Consider the following 7,172-nt stretch of genomic DNA (forward strand, 5'->3'; position numbering starts at 1 on the left):
AGGCTATGTGTTCTGCTTCCCACCTCTGCCTCTGGAGCACTGAGATCTCAGGTCTGTACCACCACACTGAGCTCATAACGTAGAGTTGAAGACAGCTCAGTCCATGCATGCAGTTGAAGGTCTGGGTTTATTCTAGGAGCAACAACTGAATGGAAACCAGACATTTGGAGGAAACACTTTACACAGTTAGATAATATCCTGTTTTCTAATACTAAAATAATTTTTTTTTTACATCTGCTGAATGTTAGGAAAGAACGGGGAAACTGTAGAATAGCTTCCAAGCTAAGTATCACGCAGGGCATTTTGCTTTCATTCTTTTAACTCTTGTTTTTTGGTCATTACTAAATAAAAAAGCTACTACAGGAAATGAAATATTTATTAAATATGTATTCCAGAGGCTCTTCCGTGTCACAACGAAGTCGTAGAAAAGTGGACTGTGATTATTGTCCTGCATTTTTTAAAAAATAAGTGTAACATTTAATTGGGGCTGGCTTACAGGTTCAGAGGTTCAGTCCATTATCATCAAGGCAGGAACATGGCAGCATCCAGGCAGGCGTAGTGCAGGAGGAACTGAGAGTTCTACATCTTCATCTGAAGGCTACTAGCAGAAGACTGGCTTGCAGGCAGCTAGGGTGAGGGTCTTAAACCCTATGCCCAAAGTGAGAGACTTTTTCCAACAAGGCCACACCTCCTAATGGTGCTACTTGCCCTGAACTTATAACAAAGCCTGAGAGTAAATTCTTGTTTTCCTGACAATGAAAGCTCATGGATTATACAGAAGATACCTCTAAAGTCCTTGTAGATTAAATACAAATGTTTGATGGGCATAAGAAAGAACAGGCTGACTTATGGATGGGATTCTTCTTGTCAGGTTAGGAGGGCGTGGCCTGAGACAGGTGCTTCCAAACCTTGAAGAAGAGAGGGTGAAGCTAGGATCTAGGACAAGCTGGAAAGTTTTGAGATAGTGAATCTTGACTTTGGGAGAATGGAATATTTCCAGGTTCCACCCCATTTAAAAAATAATTTATTTTTATTTTTATTTTATGTGCATGGAGTTTGGCCTGCATGTACATGTGTATGAGAGTGTTAGATCCTCTGGAACTGGAATTATAGACAGTTGTGAGCTGCCTTGTGGGCACTGGCAATTGAATTTGGATCCTCTCTGGAAGAGTAGTCAGGGTTCTTAACTGCTGAGCCATCTCTCCAGCCCCATACTATAACATTTTAAATAGAGACATACAGTAATGTATGGTTTGAGTTGGACTAGCCCAGAGCCATAGAAACTTCACATGTTCAAAAATTCTACTTCCATGAAATGTCAAGGACACCAAGTCTGTCTTCTGATTTGCCTTGTCACCCATCCACAAAGCCATGCCACCTTGCAGAGGGGCTATATTCCCAGAACTGGAGTAAAGTATGGTTGTGAGTCAACATGCAGGCGGTGGGAACTGAACCCAGGTCCTCTGCAGGAACAGTGCCCTGAAGCACCAAGCTTTTTTTTTTCTGTTCTTGTCCTCTCAAATCCATTTCCAGCAGAGAGACTCAAGCCACTCTACTGATTAAAGCCTCTCAAAGCTGCCTACTGTGTCTGACATGAAACCCAAATGCCTTTGTGTGTGTGTGTGTGTGTGTGTGTGCATGCATGTGGGGGTGTGTGGGTTAGTGTGTGTGGTTGGCATGACTTTTTACTTTTCTTCCCTCACTGCATATCACACTGGCCATGTCAGTGTCTACTTTGTGACCTTTGTCTGTCTGAGTGTTTTTTTTGCCTGGCTCTCTGTATGACTGAGTCTTTATTTTAGGATAAATCTCAAGGGCTATCTTCTATAAAAGAATTCCCTTGAGTGAAAATCAGGGACATTTTAAAATTCATCATCTTTCCCCTATCTCCTGCCCTGCCATCCCGAGATAAGATTCAACTGTGTAGCCCAGGCTAGCCTGGAACTTGCTATGCACAATAGGGTGGCTTTCATGTCATTATAATGAATCTGCTTCAGACTTCCAAGTTCTAAGATTATAGCACAAGCTACCAAAACCAGTCCCAACATTCATTTTTCTTCAATACTCTGATGTGGTACATTGTGTGTGTGTGTGTGTGTGTGTGTGTGTGTGTGTGTGTGTGTGTTTTCACACCTTGGTGCTTGGTGTATATATGGAGGTCAGAAGAGAATGCTGTGGTGCTTGCTTTTTCCAGCCTTTTTAGCTTGGGTTCCAGTCTTAGAACTCAGGTCTTCAGTCTTGTACAGTAAACATCTTTACCCACAGAACAATCTCACTGGCCTGCCCACCCTTCCATTTCACTCATTAACAATAAAGGATGGCAGCTAATGTTTGCTAACTTGCTGCCACACACCAGGCACTACTGTAGAACTTTCTGGATCCCCTCCTCTAGTTCTCATCACAACTTTGTAAGATTTGAAAGTCCTGGACGAGAACAAGGGAGTACAGAGACATGAAACACCTAGTTCACTGGCCTCGTCTTCCAGAGATCTGTTCATGGGTCACTTCCTGGATCAATGATGTAAGCTGCTCTTACTTCTCTTGCTATTGTGTGGAGACAGGGCTCAGGTTTGTACTTCTCTCCTGGGGCCTGACACACTAAGGTAGCCCGAGCCATGTGGGCCTGGAGTCATTTGAAGGATCCAGTAGGCTAAGGATGAGTGCCAAAGCAAGTTCTTCATGTACTGCAGGCTTGATTTGAGTGGACAGAAGAACGAGGGCATGGCTTTCTTCTCATTCTCTCAGCCTGTATACTGGGCAGTACCAGGGGCTGAATGTCTTGTCAGATGGCTCCCTTCAGTCAGGTTTTCAGAAGACCCAAGTGGGGGGGGGGCGTCAATAGCTTTCAGTTAGCCTTGGAAGCCACAGGTTACTTCTGGCTTATTCCATTGGGTGAAAATGAGTGAAAGGTATGGCTGATAGGGCATCAGGAACACCCAGAGGGTAAATTCAGTGTATAGGTGTGGCCACCATTCAAGGCAAATGCTACCTGGCCAAATGCCAGAGCCTGGTTTTTAACAGCCACTGTGATTGTGAGGCCCCAGTTGAACTTAGTGATGTCCTACAAAAAAAATTTTAAATTTTGCTTTGTTTTTCTGTCTCTTTTTCTCCCCGTTCCCCAACTATATCAAGTATGTCACATGTGCAGGGGGTTGGTGTGTCTGGTTTATTTGAGTACTCAGAACCTAAAGCAGGGCCTCTGCACCTGACACATGCTTAATAAGGGTTAGTAAATCAAAGGATGAATGAACAGGTAGGTGTTGCGGAACATAGAATGTTTTAATTCTCAACTCCATCACACTCTGGAGGTGTCACTTCTGTGTTAAGTTAAGCTTAGACTCATCACTCCCCAGGCACTTCTAGAGAAAGAGTGTAAGAAACAAGCTCGGAATTAACTGTCTCAAAAATGTACTTTGCATCAGAACGGAAGAGACTTGGTGGCCCGAGGCAATGACCAGGCAGATCTCGAGAAGTGGCTATGCAGGAGCCTACCCTGGTTATGGGCCTGCAAGAGAAACTCGCTGGGGAATGAGACTGGACTAAGGGATGGCCTCACTTAAAATATGCAGAAGAAGAAAGGACTCAGATTGCTAGCCACCATACCAACTATTACCTAGAGAAGGAAGGGTAATGGTGCACATGAGAAGGAAAAAACCTATACTCCCTAAAAAGCAAGCAAAAGACTTACTTGGCCAAATGCATAAATGGACTCATGTAGGGGATAAGTGCATCTGAGCAGTTAAGGGATCTAAGGTATATGTAATGGACCTCAGAGTTTTAGCCTGATACAGTAGAACAGAGTAAGGTATGCCAGCAAGTGAATGCTTATGTGGCCCAGAGCAAACAGGGCAAAAGATCTGGGAGAGAACGGCCTGGAGTATATTGGTAAGTCGATTTTACAGAAGTTAAACCAGGAAAATATGGCTATAAATACCTTCTAGTGTTTGTGGATACTTTCTCTAGATGAGTTGAGACTTTCCCCACCAAGCAGGAAATAGCTACCCCATAGCCAAGAAGTTATCAGAGGAAATTTTCCTGAGCTTCAGAATGCCCAAGGTAATTGGATCAGACAATGGTCCTGCTTTTGTCTCTAAGGTAAGTCAAGGATTGGCAGAGATACTGGGGACTAATGGGACACTCCATTGTGAGTACTGTCCCCAGAGCTCAGGGCAAGTAGAGAGAATGAACAGAACCCTATAAGAGATCTTGACTAAATTGTCCTTGGAAACTGGAGCTAACTAGGTGGAGCTCCTTCCCCTGGCCCTGTTCTGAGCCTGGAACACCCCCTACCACTTTAACCTGACCCCTTTTGAGATCCTGTATGGGACCCCTACTCTCTGAGTGACTTTTCAGGCTGACAAGGATCTTATGGCTTGATTGCAAGCTTTCCAGGTCAGCCACCAGGAATTGTGGCCTAAACTCAGTGCCCCGTTGAGTTCTAGGGCATTTAGCTCTTCTCTGGAGCTCACAACCAGTTGAGTGAGCTTTAATAACTCACCTTCAGCTACGAGCCTGAGAGCACTCTCCTGTGCAAGCTTTCCCAAAGGCTGTTATCACTGCCTTACCTATCTCAGAAGAAACAGCTTTATAAAGTCAGTTTCTGAGGGTAGGTCAATACAAATGTGTAAGTTACTGAGTAGTTTTACTAAAGGCCATTGGCATTAACCAAACCTTTTCACATTACTGTTTAACTTAATAGCAGAATACTTATATATCAGGTATACTACAAGATAAGATAGGTGAAACTTCTTTGAAAATATTTTCTAATATGTTTCCAAAGTTTGATAGAAGTTTATTGTTTTAGTAAGACCAGGCTGAGTACAAAAATGAAGATTTTATTTTCTCATAACGCTGCAGTCTGGAAGTGCAAGATCAGACTACCAGCATGGTTTGTTCTGGTCACGGCCCTCTCTCTGACTTTCAGATGGTCACTTGTGTAACGTGTTCTCTTAATTCTCTTTCCCCTGAATGCATACACTGAGGGAAAGATATAGGAAGACATATATGAGGTCTTCCTTATAGAAGACCACCAGGCCAATGGGAAGGACACACCCTTATGAACCTCATTTTAAACTTAATTACTTTCTAAAATCTTCCTCCAAATACAGTGAGATTAGAAGTCAAGACTTCAGCAAGCTAACTCTAGGAATGTAGTCTAATTTCCTTCAGAAAGTAGGACTCCTAGAATGATTCTTCCCTTTTCTAACTTACAGCCAATTAAATATCAAGATAAGATTATGACTTTTCTGTAGCTTTTATGCCATTGATAACAAAACAGTAGCAACAGACCTCAGGTTTTTCGAGGAATCTTTGTGATGAAGAACTGTACATCCAGACTCATGGTCTACGATGAGGAGGGTCCCAAGGACTCCATTCCTGAAATTTGCAAAAAGAGAGTAGGGCCATCCTCTAGCTAAGAGCTTTCAAGAATTATTAGTGATGAGTTTAGGAATTCTTTATCAGAAGAACATTTGAGAGCACCATAGAGGCCCTACATGGAAACAGACATGGGTTAGATCAATTTGCTCATAAAATATGCCAACAAGTGTTGAGGGGTTTCTCCATAGACAAACACAGTTGACTGATGGCTGGGGGCTGTTGAGTTGGTCACTCTGACATGTTAGATAAAGTTAGTTTTATTTTAAGCTAAAATGTTATGCAGATGCTAAACTTCTCTTCATATTGCTAAGTAAGTTCATTTCTCTTTTAGCCTAATTGCAAACTTGACCATGGCCCAAAAGTTTGTATGGGAAGAGTCTAAGGCTTCTCAAAGGAATTTGATCAGAAAGCTGAGGTAAATGTTGAGTGGGGAAGGTGAACCTCACCCCTCCCACCACCACCACATTCTAAAACATCAAAGGCATGAATAGAACCATGATCTTTGTTCTTTTTTTTATCTCTTACATTAGTTTGTCTCAGTATAACACTCCTGAGCTGAGTGACAAGGGACAGTGCCCAGATCCCGTATGCATACTTATCTAGCTGTGTGAACTTGAATATGGACAAATCTTTTAACTGGATGGATCCCTGTCTCTTCCTCCTCAGTGTGGTGACTAAAGAATGGATTCTGTGGTGTTAATTATGGTTCATGCCTAACATGTAGTCAACAGTTATGATATTGGTGATTGTGATGGCAGCTGTTACTATGGTCATCATTTGAAAGGGTTCTCATCTTTGTTTATTTCTACTAGTGGTAAGATTATACATAGACTCAAAGACTCAGCCATAGCAGCAAATCAAAATATCAGAGAGGGCTTAGGACATAGCTCAGTTGGTAGAGTACTTTGTTCAGTGGATACAAAACCTGGACTGGCTTAGCAGAATTGCATGACACTAGATGTGGAGGCTGTGGTTTCACTGGGGAGGTAGAGGCAGAAGGGCCAGAAGTTCAAGGCACACAGAGAGTACAAGGCAAGCCTTTGGGTACATAAGTTCTTGTGAAACTGAGACATAGACAGAAACCAAAACCTGAAGACACTTCCTAACTAGTAGGAGATAGCCCCTAGAAACTTCCCTTAAATTACGCAGGTTAGCAGAATCTAAGTTTTAAAAAATGGACTGCAAATCCTTTTCTTGCAGAACACCACAGTGACTCCTGATCAGACAGAGACCACCACAGTGACTCCTGATCAGACAGAGACCACCACAGTGACTCCTGACTAGACAGACAGCTGTGTAGGTTTTTCTTGCCCCCCTTTAGGGCCTTTTCAAATTGTCTCAATTCTTCTAACTATACACATAAGGGTGAGGATATACTCTCTTGAAGTTAGAGAAACTTTAAAAGACAGTACAAATATGATATGTCTCTTCAGCTCTTATGCTCTCTACTGACGGGCATCAATAACTCACATCACAGAAGGCTTTGGTCTTAGGTACTGAAAATGCAGTCCCCCCCATACCACGTGGAACCCCCTGAAAGAAGAATGCTATCTCTAAGCTTCTTCTTTGTCTTTTATCTATGAAAACACATTCAGCAATAAAGCATTCATTATCTTTCCTAGGATACTCACAATTTTTAAAACAAGTAACTGGTGTCCTTTTTTTTTTTTTTTAAGAGCAGCATTTTAAAATAAAATATAAGAAAGGATAGTGTGAGGTTATTTGTTAGACAGCACCACACAGTTGGCCACCACCAAGCTTGATAGGACGAAGTTGAGGTTGATCATGTCTTG

The sequence above is a fragment of the Mus musculus genome, chromosome 10 (genome assembly GCF_000001635.26).
Source record: "Mus musculus strain C57BL/6J chromosome 10, GRCm38.p6 C57BL/6J".
Lineage (NCBI taxonomy): Eukaryota > Metazoa > Chordata > Mammalia > Rodentia > Muridae > Mus > Mus musculus.